Source organism: Pyxicephalus adspersus, chromosome Z (genome assembly GCF_032062135.1).
Source record: "Pyxicephalus adspersus chromosome Z, UCB_Pads_2.0, whole genome shotgun sequence".
In the NCBI taxonomy this organism is placed as follows: Eukaryota; Metazoa; Chordata; class Amphibia; order Anura; family Pyxicephalidae; genus Pyxicephalus; species Pyxicephalus adspersus.
Window position 1 is genome coordinate 35,159,864 of NC_092871.1, and position 15,482 is coordinate 35,175,345.

Genomic DNA, 15,482 nt, shown 5'->3' on the forward strand with positions numbered 1-15,482 from the left:
AATGATTGGCACAGATTGATCAGAAGTGGACATGAATGGCACATGAACAATAACTGTGTACTGTAGTCTTCATGGGTAAATAAGGCATCCCCCTGAAAATAAGCCCTAGAGCATATTTTGGCCTTCCAAAAAAAATAAGACAGAGTCTTATCATCGGGGAAACAGGGTAGTAGCACTTCTGTGCTGGTATTATACCTGAAGCTGTCAGCAGTGCCCCTGTGGCGGCATAATCTGCATATCTCCATCAGTGCTCTTGTCCTCTTGCAACCCAGAAGCTGCCATCATCGTGGAGATGATTGTATGGAGGCACTGCCAGCACTACTGTGCTAGTGTAATCTGCACTTATTTCCTTAGCTGCATAGTAACATTCATGCCATGCATTGGTGCAATTCTGTTCATTCTGAAAGTCACTCTTGCAGGGTGACACACTATAGTGAACAATACACTATGAAACAGTGCCACTATTTGGGGCAGCATTCAATGCTCCGACAAACTAAGAGCTATCTGTGTAGGTGGTGCCAAATGATGAAAGTGTTCTGCCCACCTCAGGAAGGATCCTTTAGTTTCCACTATGGTCGTCTGCAGACAAGGGGTATCATTTGAGAATTAATACTAGATTTTCTGATACTTTGAAATTCAAGCAAGAGACTCCCCATCGCTAGTTTGCACATAAACTGTTTCCCTTTTCTTTCCCCCTTAAGACAGGCATTGTCCTTTGGAGTCTTAAGCCTTATTTTCTGCTGGATTTGTATTTCAATATTTTTATTGTTTTTTTTGACAATTTTTTCAAAAAAATTAAAAGAACAAAATGTTAACAAGTTGCATAGTACAAAAATAGTGCAAAACTGCTCAAAACCAATGTTGCCACATGAATTTCAGTACACAAGTTGAGGTAGAGCAAGACAGAATCCAAAGTCACAGTAACTTTCATATACAATATAAAAATAGAAATCAAGAGCAAAGCAATATAAGCATTCAAAAACATACACAATAGACCAGACAGGAGGGGTCAGACAAGACAAGACTAGGAGAGGAAAAAAGGAGGGAGGTAGCCAGTGTTGAGATCAAGTAACTTTCCGCCCGTACTGCTTTTCAGGTGCCTGGCAAACGGGAACAATAAGCCTTCCAGGGGTCCCAAATCGTATCAAATTTGACCATTGTGTTTCCAAGAGTATGGGTCATCCTATCATTCACCATGACCCAGTCCATTTTAGAATAAAAAGGGCTTAATCGTAAAGTAGTGGATTTCCATGATTTCGCCAAAGTGATACAAGCTGCCAACAGCAACAACTTAAACAGCTTCACAGAGGACTTGTGGGCATCCAGGTCAAATTTGCAAAATAAAGCAGTAATTGGAGAACACCTTATATCTCTCTCTAGAACCCGAATAATATTAGAAAATATCTCTCTCCAAAAAGCTTGGGCAAGCGGGCACGACCACCACATATGTAACATTGTGCCCCTAGCATCACAGCCCCTAAAACACCTAGGGGAAGCTGAGGAGTGACACTTGGAGAGCCGCTCAGGCACCAAATACCACCTTAATGTCACCTTGTAATTTGCCTCGACCAGGGAAGGGTTGAGAAAAATCTTGGAAAGCAAGTACGATACCTCATTCCATTCCTTCCTGGAGAGTGTAATACCCAGGTCCTCCTCCCATTAATACATGTATTTTATTTTATGCTGGGAGGAAATCAAAACTTCATATATAGTCCAGATTTGACCTTTTGTATCAGCTAGGGATCTACATGAGCTTTCAAAAAAAATAAGACACAGCAGACAAGAAGCCAAACGGATTTTAGAACAATCAAAGGATCGCATTTGCCTGTGATGGAAATATTCATGGTAAGGGAGTTCTTTTTTGCTAGCGAGGTACTCAAGACTAAGTACGTTGCGTGTGTCTAATGCATCATGAAACCTTACAAATCCTTTGTCAATCCACCATTTAAAGCTGCCTACATTAGCTCCTGGGAAAATTTCTAGGTTGTTCCAGAGGGGGGAAAGGGGGACATGAGCTGAGTAAAGATCATACCATATCATTATAGAGTGGCTTAAGTCAGGACACTTCCGGTATTGTCTGAGTATCCTAGGGATGCACATTAAAGATGCTCTCCTTCCCCGCGATACAGCAGATTCCTCTATATCTACCCATTGGGGCTTTATCCCTTGTAATGTGAATAACGAGAATTGAGAAATTTGGGCCGCAATAATATTGATGAAAAGAGGGAACCCCCAGGCCTCCCTGGGAACACGGGATCAGCATAGTTTCCCTCTGAATCCTACTTTGTTTACCTCCCAGGTAAAGTTCATAACTTTCCCTTGAAGAGAAGCTAGAACCGGAGAGGGAACCAAAATTGAGAGAGTACGGAAGGGATATATTATCCTAGGCAGAATATTCATCTTGACTGCCGCTATTTGGCCCAACCCAGATGGGCGGCAGAAGCCAAATTATTCAGGTCTGAATAGATTTTTTAGAGTAGAGGGGTATAATTAGCCTGGAACAGGGGGTGAAAGAAGGGGGGTTAATTGAATCCCTAAATACTGAAGCGAGATGGGCTCCCAACGCAAATTAAAGTTTTGTTTAATGAGAACAATTTGGGGCACAGGAATATTTATGTTAAGAGCCTGGGATTTAGACTGGTTTACATGTAAGCCCAAAATCACAGCAAATCTATCCAAAATACCAAAGAGGTTAGGTAGAGTAACATGAGGGGAGAAAATTTACATTAAAATATCATCAGCAAATAATGCACTTTTGTGCTCTCTTATGCCACACTGTATTACCCTAATATCTCCATTTTCCCTGATTGCTAAAGCCAAAGGTTCTATTGCAATAGCGAAAAGGAGGGGGGGATAGCTGGCACCCTTGTCTCGTACCTCTCTTGATAAAAATGTTGGAGAAGAAGAAGCCCCCCATTGAAATATTCGCTAGGGGATTATCGTACAATGCTCTCAAGGTATTCAAAAAGAAGGTACCGAAGCCCATCAAAGACAAAACTTTAAACGTAAAGGGACAGGAAACACTATCAAATACTTTCTGCAAATCAATAGCTAAAAGCATTGTTTCTCTCCTAATATCACCATCCCAGTTATCATTTAACAACAAAATCAGGTCTATGGTGCAGCTCGTTTGGTCAGGGGCTTGCCTGAAGAGCATAAATCCCTCTTGATCATGGTGGATATATGTACCGAGAAAGGAACTCAGACGATATGCCAAAATAAAAGCGCGATTAGCTTCCAACGGAAGGAAGTTGCCCTCTCGTAGAAAATTATAATATGAAACTAAATGAGGAGTCAACTGTGAAGCGAAAGTTTTGAAGTAAACATAGGAGAATCCATCTGGGCTGGGGGCGCTACTGGACTTTAAACCCTTGAGTGCTTTGAGTACTTGCTCGCCCTTAATGAGTTGCTCTTAGATCTGTACATGTTTAGGTTTAAGTTTAGAAATATGGAGTGCCTTGAGAAAGGTGTCCACTGCCTCATGAGGAGCATTAAGTCGATTACCATAGAGAGAGGAAAATATTTCCTCAAAAGAGTTGACAAGATTTTTTTAGGGATTTTGAGTAAACCTGCCATCCTTCATTTTGACTTTGGGAAGGGCAAAAATTTTGGACCCAAGATTTAGTTTGTTAACTAGTAACTGTCCAGGCTTATCGCCCCACTTGTAAAAATTTTGGGCTGCCCACCCAAGTGATTTTTTCTGCTTTAGTAGTGAGTAATAAATTTAGCTCAGTATGGAGACTTTCAATTTGAGGTCGGAGATCTATTGCTGGGTCAGATTTATGACGCAACTGTAGAGCATGATAATCACTCAACTTGGTTTCTATGAGCCTTCTTTTGTTGAGCCCCAATCTTAATAGGTTCCCCTCTCACATAAGCCTTATGAGCTTCCCAATTGTTGGCTGGGAAGGTGTCCTCGGGTAAGTTTGTGGAGAAAAAAGCTTCAATCAGGTTTTCAAATTCAGTTTGTATTGCTAGGTCCAGCAAAAAGACCCTCATTGAGTCTCCACTGGAAACTAGATTGTACACCTTGGCCACCCCGCAGTCGCACACCGGATCATGATCTGACCAGGAGACCGAGAGAATTTTCTATTGAAATGCCATGGGAATCAATTGAAGAAAGATATGGTTAATATGTGAGTACTGATTGTGGGCAACAGAAAAAAATGTATAGTCCCTCTCGGATGGATTGAGTTCGCGCCAGGTATCTATCAGACCATATTGTTTCAACACTGTAAAGAGCCTTTGACTGTTTTTGGGAGGAGAATGGTTCCAAGGTACACTAGTCTTATCAAGCAAGTATTCTAAGGCTGAATTAGAGTTGCCTAGTAGCATGAGTGAACCTTGGGCAAATAAGGCTATTTTACACAGTAAGGACACAAAAATTTTAATTTGAGCTGCGTTGAACCCCGGACCAATGAATATCTCCCTCCTGGATCTCAAATTGCGTCCTGTGGTGAAAAGTTCAGCTCAAAGCAAAACACAATACCCCACATTTATTCTTATCAGAAGTCGCATGATAGTGAAGAGGAAATCTTTTATGGAGAAAACGTGGCATGGAGCTAGTAGAGAAATGAGTTTATTGAAATGCTAAAATGTCTACCTTGAGAGAATTATAATAATGAAAGGCCTTGGCCTGTTTAGTAGAAGGATTCAGCCCTTGCACATTGTGGGACAGTAGCACCTTGATCAAATAACTTGGGGGAAAGTACCTGCTTCAAAAGAATAAAGCGCTTCACCAAAGCTAAGCACCCTGAGGGGGAGGGGAGAAATGGTAAGGAAAACATCAAATAAACACAAGAGAGAGAAAAATAACCACAAATAAAAAGTAATGTAAATAGCCAAAATTTACAAATGAGAAAAATCGAGGGAAACAAGCCAATACCCCCCTTAGCCCCCTAAAAATGCCAAGCAGGAGTGTTCAGCCCAATAACCCCAGACCCCAAGGACATACCTTTGTCCCAAAAACATGAGGTGAATCCAGAGGATGCCAAACTAAAGACCGCCCCTCCCTAGTTTCTATCCGCGTACAGAGGGCATGTGTTGCAAATAGCAAATTCAAAACCAGTATTTGGCTCGGCAGCCACAACCAAATACAACAAAAGACCACAGTAAAGATTCACTTGGATGGGTAACGTAAAGTAGGACAAGATAACAAAATCTTCCTGTCTAGCATTTACAAAAGCCTTTGGTGCCTGAGGTAACCTTTTGCCACAGGGGTTATGAGACTTAATCCCTTCCTGAAGAACCTGGGGTGGAGGATGGATTGGGTAGCAAAGAAAGCTGACGTAGAAGATTTGTCTATATGCCTGCAGTCATAGACGCCAGCGCATGCGGACTCTTCTGCTGGATTTGAACCATTTTTTCAAGTTTAAAATTTGCACCATTAGATATAAATTTCTTGCAATTATATGTAATATATAATAAAAAAAACAACCCTAGATATGCTTTATGTCAACTTTGATTATTACCTTATCAAAAGCTTTTTGAATAGCCTTTAAAGTCTGAGGAAGCAAACTGCTCCACTAAAGGTGTTTAGTTCTTTGGATGGACACTCTCTAGGATTGCCATCATTATATCAGCAATTGAACTATTATAGCGCTTACAACCTTAAAGTTGGATCAAGTACAATCAGGAATACCCACGTTGACCTACCAATCATCCTTTCAAATGTTTTAAAATATACAAATTCTGTGATACACCCATGGTGGTTTTCCTAACTCCCATTTGTACCCTATTTTGGATACATTTGCATTGGAGGTAATGGCAATCTTTACATGGTATGCTTTATTCACATAAGGCCACTAACATTTTTGCAGAAACTGGGGAATAGCAAAGTTTCAGACAGTAAAAATTCAATGTACCTTCACAATGGCAGTCAGTTGAGAAATGCCCTCACAGACTGGTAATAAATGGAAAAAAATACTACCTTACTTTGGAAAACAGTGGGAAAATATCCTTACATTGGTAGTTAATGGAAAAAATACCCTTTAATATTAGCAGTAAATGGAGAAATACCCCCATATATTGGTATTTATTGGTTGAATACTCCCATATTTTGATGCTCGCTTGGTTCCCTTTAGAACTGTAGTGGAAAAAGAGACCCATGTGTTTAGTGGAAAAATGCTTCTTAATTCGTTGTCAGAAGTAGAAGAAAAGCTTTAAAATTAAGGTCAGATGGAGGAATGATAGTCATTGCAGCACCCTCTTACACTAAAGTGGGGCCATACTGAGAGATTTCATAAGCTGCCATTGATGAACTCATTCTAAAAAAATGCTAATTGCCTGGATGTAAAGCTGACCTATTGGTTTCAGTATTTTTAATCATATGCCTGAAAGAAGCATGAGATTAGCTGATAATCTGTGCTGCATACTTTGTCTGCGTCAGTGATTAAGACCACCAAACCAGCTGCATTTTTAGAACCAGGTCAGAAGAGATAGTTTAGATAATCTTTTCAGTATAGGTCCATATTCCATTATATTGATGCTGTGTGGGAAAAATCCCACAAAGGTAAAAATATCATTGGTTTCAATGATTTATTGAGCAAGGAAATAAAAAAGCTCCATTGTTTTCTGAGGCTTCTGCAGGCTCTGCTAAGTGACAGTTGTACAAGAACTATGCTGGCATCATCAGGCTGGGGATCAGTCTGATTCTGCAACCCCTAGCTAGCTGAAAATGAACTGTGGATTACCTGATGTGTGAATAGCTGTATAATTTAAATGTAACAGTTAAATATGAATTTCATGTATCTTTTAGAATATTATGTTATGCTGGGATGCTCGTTATATTGCTTTTAACTGAAAGATCATAAAAAGATCACGCAGTTATATACTATTATCTTTTTTAGTAGGAGGTGTTTGGTAACCATACAAAAATGTTACACCTTATTCAGTTATGGCGCATTCCTGTGAAATCTGGCAAAAATGAATGCCAGGGAAAAATCATACAGGCACTGGAAGACTATTGGCCAGGGATTTAGAGTAAAACTGTCCCTAAAAATCACTTTTAAACATTTTAAAGAGAAAGAAGGCATCCGGGTTTTTTTCTAAGCTCAAATACATGCCACTGAGACCCTTGTAGCAAAAAGATGTATTTACCACCAAGAAAAAGCAAACGGGTAGGTGTTAGCTATTGTCTTTATGAGCTGAATGCTATGCTGTGCTAACCCCTAGGAAAGGTAACAAAAAAAAATGAAGAAAGAGTAGGGGTCCTGGGGAACAATACACTTTGTGTTTAAATGTAATTTACAACTCAATAATACATACAAAAAGAACATAGTAAAACATAATTTGATGGACCTTGACCCATATTGATGCTTGGGGTTTAAAGAAGTATTTATACTAAATATTGTTCACCTAATTTTAAAGAACATTGGTAACAGAAAGATCATACAATGTGTTGTCATAGACCTTAAACCCTCTTTAATGCATGGGATTCACTGATCTCATATACTAATTAGAAAATTCCTATTGGTTCCATTCGTATAAATACGTCCAAAAATTATAGTTTTGTGGAATGATTCTCTAATTACACAGGTCTCAGGACCCGATGCGTTTCACCATTTAGGCCTTCTCAGGGGTAATATTAAATCCATGATATTAGCTGTTTAAATTGCAGAATATCCGAGTGGTTCCTTTAAGGAAATGTTGGAGGTAGTGCCTCTTTTGGGGAATTATCCAGTGCTGGAACTATTGTGGAAGTGGCAGCAAAGAGTTGTTTGTTCATGTAAACCACCTTTATTTCTAAGCACTGTATGAATGAAGGTCTAATGGTGTTGAAAAGTCAATAAGTTCCAGAGGGTCTACTGTTCTTTCACATATTTATATGTATTTTCAGTAGGAGGTTGGGCATTTAGTAGAAAAGCAATTTCAAGACTTGAAGCTACTCTAACTAAAACGGGGTTATAAATATATTACAGTGAGATTGATACATTTATGATAGTTAAATACTGGACATTTACATTCTTTTATAAGACCAAGCTTATTGGAGGTCCTGCTGTCAGTAACCTGCCAAAGCATCTGATTGCTTAGGATAATGTCCCTGAACTATAGGAGAAACTAAAATGCTATATTGCAGTTTAGGAAGTTTTGTTGTTACTTTGTGGTTTCTGAGTTTACTAAATTATATAATTGACTATTTTCAAGAGTAAATGTTAATTTTGCAATGACAACACAAAATACACTGTACAAAACAATTTTACAGACACAAATAGAAAAAAACAGGACAGCGCCTAGCTGTTCTCAATAACTGCCTGTCAATCATAATTATTCCACAAATAAAATCCAGATCTTAAGGTGAACGACGCATATCCCTATTTGATATACTGTGAACCTTTTGTGGCCTTTATTGCTTTTTTTACATTTTTGTAATTTATGAATTTGTTTACAGCAATGGGAAAAAATGATGTCACCTTGAATTTTACGAATATGTAGCCAGTTGCTGGCTCCAGTTTTATCTGAAGTATTTAAAAGAGACAAATTTTATAAACAGGGTTTCTGTCTACAGACTGATTTGTATACATCTGAAATAACACAGAGCTCACAAAAATTAGCAGTTCTTATGTAGAAAAGCCAAGGTTGTTGCTTGAATACAAAAGTGGAGACACATAGAGTGTAAATTATGTTACTGTACCATACTGAGATAGTAAACAACTCTCTTTTTATTAGAATTGTGTAATTTGAACTATAGTATATTTCCTATGTTTTCTGCTAAACTGAAAGGTGAGCTTTTTAGTAGTAGACCCCGTGTAGTCCCTGTGATGTATATGTAATGTGCTCTCCCCTATACATGTGCTGTGTGTGCACTGTATACATTCTGTTCTGGGTAGACTCTGTGTTGAGTGGTGTGTTTACCATGTACCATGCCAGGCACGCAAAGGAAGCCTGGATTGCTGGGTTTCCATGGCAGTCTAAGCTAACGCCGTGCATGCTTAGCTCAGCTTTAAAAGGTAAGACACCTTATTGCAGAAAGGATATCACCTGTCCCTTTCTGCAATAATGTTCTGCCTAATCACTTTAGTGTGCTGAGAAAAACTGGGACTTACTTGTATGTCCTCAGGCTCCAAAATCTTTGCATTAGTAATACAATAATCTTTTAGTTTTTTTTTTATCCTTCTGAACAAATCATGTTTACCAGTTGCCTAATGTATGTGTTTGATTAGAGAAAAACTGCATAATTTTCACAAAACACAAAGAAAAAGTCAAGATGATAAGATACTTGTTTTATCAACACACAAAAAAATGACAGGCAGATGTTAGTTGCAAGCAGCAACATTTCCAGGTAATTTATCTTGATGGTTTAATGGATAAGGCCCTCTCATTACTTCCTTTTTGTTTGGCTGCTTTTTTAGTGAGATTTCCAGGAACTTTCATTTCATGCAATCAATATGCCCATAAATGTAGTAATTTCTTTTGTACACTATATTGGATTTGCCAAGGCAATGTGTAATGCCAAAGTCATCTTGCAAAGGGCCAAGGTTATTCCAAACAAACAAGTCGGGATGTTAGCAGAATATTTCTGGGTAAAGTAGGACTCCATTACATTGTTTATTTGACATTTTCTCCAAAAGTGGACAACATAGTAACTTTACAAATCTACAATAAATACTTAACATGTCACAATATGTTGTAACAGCAAATAAAAAAAACCTAAATTTTTAGACGAAATACCTAGGTACAACTGAATGATGATTCCTCTTGTTACAAGTTCTGCTCTCTGTATCATGTAATGTTTTGTTCATAAAAGCTCTTGCTGGAATGATCTGTTGCCGACAACAGCCTACATATATGCAGATCTATATTTTTGTTTCCTTCCTATATCCCTATATATAGAAATATGTAGAACCATCTGACTTCTTTTTCCCCTGAACTATTTCTGCTGCTGTGTTTAGCCACATAGAGTGTTGTCCCGTTATGCTCCAACTTTTCTTTCTAAAAGTAAATGAGGAATTCTATACCTACTGTAAATTCTCTACATAATAATTTTTGGACCTATACCATAGTCTCGGAACATTGTAAATTTCATACTATTAGTTTACTTTGTTCATGTAATGGGTAAAAGAACTTAGAATAAAATCATAATACTACCACAATACTCACTTTTCAAACACACACTTGTTTATCTAGAGCTGGATTCATTTAGTTATACATATTTTAAATTGTTTTTTGTAACAGTGTCTAATGTTCTCATAAATACCTCTAAAGAAGCCAAGAGACGAAACGCGTCAGTTACATTATGCTTTTCATACCACTCCAATTATTTAGGTTGTTTACTGTATAGTTTATGGTCAAATACCCCATGAATGTTTAATAGGGAAAGACCCACTGTATGATGTGAATGTATTTATCACTGTTAAAGACGTTTAACTTGTAACGCTATTGTATTTGCAATTTTCAATACAAATTTGTTTGCCACAAAACTCCAGCTTTTCTTCTTTCTCTATTTTCATTGTAAGTTTGTAGCAAGTCACAAGGTGAGAGACTGCAGCAGAGGATGATTTTTGACTAAATGGCCAAAGGCTGTGAAGAAAGATGGATTTGAATGATTGTGTCCATTCTAACTCAGCATCTCATTAAGAACGTAGATGCTAACCCTGTAAAGTGCCCGAACAAGGAGGGCTCCATCTTTCTGAGGACAAAAGCCAGCAAAAAACAGCTGTAAATAATATGCTTACCATAAAATGTATATCTAATGTTAGGCTGTTTGTTTTTTACTATAGATATAAATCAATCATTTGTATTGGTAATGTTTGCACATATGCACATATTGGCTGCCATGCCTGTAATCCCTGTACAAAACATATAGTGTATAAAGACTTGTGCCTCAACTTCTATAAGCACGAGGCTTATAGCAGTGAGCCATGTGGTCTGCTCCTTTTTTTGGTTCATGGCAAAATTTACGTTTGCCTTTTAATAAAACCTTTAGGCACATTTGCGAGCATGAGCATTGGCTTTTTTAACTGTCATTTATTTTTAAGGTATCCATTGGTGGCTCTTAGTGGCAATGACACATTTGCTTATATTACTAGCAAAACAAGTTTATGCCTTTCAGGGTTCAAATTGTCCCCGACTACATCTCAAAATGGTATGAAACAGAAAGAGGACAGTGCAGTCACCCGTAAGGGGACCAAATTTTCTAGGGACTTTTAAGGTTAGGCTGATATGAATCTAACAAACAAAGTAAAATCACATTAAAATTTATTTGCAAGCAATGTATAAAAAAATATACAAAGTTTAACATCAAACATCTGCTAAAGAAAAGCACTTAATAGATCGCCCAGTAAGAACTTCTCCAAATGACGTGTTCAAAAACTTCTCAACGCGTTTCGCGGATCTTACGTCTGCTTCTTCAGGAGTGGGAGATCTATGAATAACAATTCATTCACAACAATTCAATCAAGAGTATATATTTCTAATTTCTTCATCCAAACATGTATATGTATCTGATAAACTTACATTTAGTGCTGAGTGTCAGTGGCCCCTCATGGGACTCTTTATCATAGGATGTGAAGAGGGGAACAGCAGGGCACGGAGGGTTCTTGTCAGTAATGCTGCATCAGTAATCAATTAGAATTGATAGTAGTAAGTAATAGTAATAAGATAGTAAATTGAAGTATGTCACCTGATTGGAAATTTAATGGTTCAGTTCATTGGTGCTATAATCTTTTGCCAATCATTCAATATTTGCTTTACTTCAACATTAAATACATTGAATGCATTGGATGTGTTAATGGTGTAAAAAATATTATATTTTAGCTCTCTTAGCCTATTGAACCATATCCAAGATAAATGAATTAGACATCCACATCATTGATGTGTTCCCTCAACTAAAACAATGAAAGGAACATCCTTTCAATTTAAACATTATTCAAAAATATAATTAATCCAAAAAAATGAACTAAAACACACCCAGTGTGAAAATTAAATAAAATTATTCACTCACCCTGTTTAAGGGAGGACAAATCTAATGCCTCCTTCTTCCATGTTGCAATTAAGTTAGTAACTAAGGAAAGAGATTAAATTATTATTACCAAAACCAATTCCTCCAAAAGAAATTAACTAACTTTATCAAAAATATCAAAAACTCACCTACTCAGGATAGGTTTTGACTGCCTCCTCTTTTATAAAAAAAGAATTTATTGTTTTTAACCACCACTAAATCCCAGAAAGTAAAAAAAATAAAGAGAAAGAAAGAAACCCTTTTTTATAGTCCAAAATGGCTGGCTTTTATCAATTAGTTAGCATTAACTACCAATATCCATAGATTCAAACAGCATACCATTAAAAATATTAATATGGCTCACCAATTTTATGGAAAAACTCACAAAGGCAAAGACCTTAGCAGCTTAGCAGCAGACGTGAAACGTGTTTTTGGAACACCTCATAGAGAAGTTCCTACTGGGAGATCTATTAAGTTGTTCTCTTTAGCAAGTGTTAGATTTACATATTGTATATTGTATATTGTATGTTGTTAAACATTGCTTGCAAATAAAATTTATTGTGATTTTACTTTGTTAGATTCAAATCAGCTTAACCTTAAAAGTGCCTATAAAATTTGGTCCCCTTACGGGAGACCGCACTGTCCTCTATTTATATAACTACACAGTGGGGGGCATTCGCTGAAATTCACATTAGGAAACATTCAATGAAACCGTAGCAAACCTATCCTGGTGCTCATCACTAGCTAATGATAGATGCCATCATTCTTAATTTGTTAATTTAAATCTTCAGAGCATACTTGTTATATTACTTTGTGGTCCTGCCATCAAAATTCTTGTTTTGGCACTTTTTGGTACAACACCTTATCCCTGTCTCCAGATTGCTAACTCAATGTCATATGTCTTTCTAGGGAAGGTTATAAGTGACTGTGCTAACATCTTTTTCACTGGTATATTCTGTCATTATTACCACCATGCTACAGAACATGCATGTAGACAGAAAATGGTTGCAAAGAGGCTGCATGAGTTTAAAAGCAGCAGAAAACGAAAAATTAACATTTTTTTCTAAATTATTAAACCATACAATTGTTTCTGTTACACTTTGCTTCAGAATCTAAATGCCATCTATTTAGGGTTTACATTTCTTTTAAATTACGTACACTGCTCAGGCCAGCTAAGGTTCTGGGCCAGTACTGTACATGAAATGTAGCATTTTACAAAAAATGTTAAAAAAGTGTTTTTAATATGAATAGGTACAGAATGTTTGGGGCATTTTTTTGCTTAAAGCTAGACTAAATTGAGGTAATAATTTGAATTCTGAAGACAGTTCGATAAACTAGGGCTTAGCAGTTTTCAATGATGTCATAACAAAGGCAATGTCTACTTTACTTTTGGCAAAGTAGTTTTATTTGTAGTTCGTCATTTGAAATTATTTTTTTTAAAGATAAATGAAATAAAATGTAATTTCATTTTAATTTTGAAATGCATAAAAAGTTTAGAGGGGTAAATACTATTAGAAGACAAAAGTTCCATATAGTGTAAGAATACCCTTAAATCTAAAACTGCTGTTTCTGAAAAGAACAGTATCTAATGACCTATAAAAACCTTCATCTTTGGTAATAAAGCAGAAAAATATCAGGTTTCTCTATTTCTACTTAGGTGTAGAATGAATGTCTTTGATCTTTATGAATCAAACTCCTGAGGAAAGAGTACTGGAACTCTCTAGCATATCATGGTTCATGTATACCCCAAGATCCTGTAAACGATGACAAGGTCAGAAGCAAACTCAACACTTACTAAAATCTTCACTACCAAAAGAAGCTTATTTTTTTCATTGTGTTTTACAAGCTTTGGCACTCTTTGTGAAGCTCAAAGTTAAATATATCTCAGATGAAACAGTTCTGGGTGCCAGGTTCGCATCCAGAGGTTAAGCCTTCAAAAACAGTGACTGTTCTAGAATCCATGACATGGGTTTCAACTGTAGTTCAACCTTTCCAGTTTTTTATTTTTATTATTACAAATGTGATTTCTTTTTTGTTTTTTGTTTTATTTAGTTATAAAGTAAATCAGCCAGACACATAAATATAGTGATATAAAATAAGAGTCATACTCTAAAATGGACAGATGAAACCTTGCTTTGGATGTTCTTAATGGTTGCTTAAGTTAATTTAGTTGGGAATGTTTAGTTAACTTGCATAATATGTACTTTTTTGGGAGCTGAACCAACGCCTGCCTACTGACAGAAGAATTGGACCCTGTGTAAAAAATAGGTGGTTGGGAATTGGGTTGCAGTGGGTACACTGTGTTAGGAGTACTCATCAGCATGGTACTGGTATGCTGCCCACAAGCTCCAGAGTATTACATTGCAAGGACCAGCAACTACCTAACACACAGTTATTTAGGGAGGCAAATAATAAATTTTCATTCAAACAATGTCTTTACATAAAGTTGATGAGCCTGGACAAAAACTCGAGGACATTTGTTTCTAGTGTTTTTAGTTAACAAAAAAATGAATAGTTTATTGGTGTGCATAATGTGAATGTGTACATTCTCATTAAGCACACATATAATATATGTGATATAATGCAGAAATTATAGTTGTCTATATATTATAATGCAAAAATTATAGTTGACTCAGTGACTGAAAGTTTTCCAGACCCTGATGCAACAAAGCAGCCACAAACAAGACAAAAAGATTGAGATGATCCTGAAGATTCTGAAATTATATGTTCAGTTTTGCACTAAAAATGTCTATTGTTACTGGTAGCAAACAACTCCATATTTAAATTGTTCCAGAATACCTGTTTTTAAACTTTATTTTATATGGCAAAATATAGTTGTGTTCTTTTTAGACAGCAAAATTTTTCCTGGCACATCTCACATGCAGTTTTTTTTATACAATCTCTTTCTAACCACATATGTATGTATGAAACCAACCGTTGTGAGTTACCTGCAGATCCTGCAATATATCCTGCTCTTCCAGGCAGGGTCCTCTCCTTTTCCTGTGTCACTGTCTGTATCTGTGTCACAGTCTAGATTCAGGCTCGGAGTCCAGTAGCTGGAACAGCAAGCAGACTCATAGTGAAAGCAGGCCTGGTTTGGTTCACACAGTAGCAATATAATCCACGAAGCGTAATCAGAAGAGTAGCCAGCAAAACAGCAGCCAGAGATCGGCACACAGGTCGTCAGCAAACAGGATCAGCAGTACAAATGCGAGATATTGGCAGGAGCACAATTTTCTGGCACAGAGGAAGTTCCACACAACCATTTTAAAGGAAGTAGCTGGGAGGAGCACAGGAGTTCAGAGTTCATCAAAGAACAGAATCAGGCAAGGTTTAACTAAGTGATCAGGTGCAGAGCTGTCCATCACTTCAGGTGGCTCAGTGCAATGGTCCACTGACAGCCACCGCAGAAGCCCCAGGTTCAACTCTTGACAATCTGTCTGTCATTTGCAACCCCTATTTTATGCACAGCTCTGCTTTATATGGCGCCACATAAACACTGTTTATTAAAAAGTGACCCTTTTTGGTTTTGGCAGGATGGCAC

General features: G+C 37.2%; 1 long non-coding RNA gene across 1 annotated transcript; it reads right to left on the reverse strand.

Moving 5' to 3' along the window:
• Positions 1–11,181: 11,181 nt before the first annotated feature.
• Positions 11,182–15,188, reverse strand: LOC140343406 (uncharacterized). Its single transcript, XR_011923315.1, has 4 exons — positions 14,887–15,188; positions 11,942–12,001; positions 11,455–11,549; positions 11,182–11,362 (listed from the first exon to the last, which is right to left on the reverse strand). It is a non-coding gene; the product is annotated as an uncharacterized lncRNA (long non-coding RNA).
• Between the last annotated feature and the right edge of the window lie 294 nt (positions 15,189–15,482).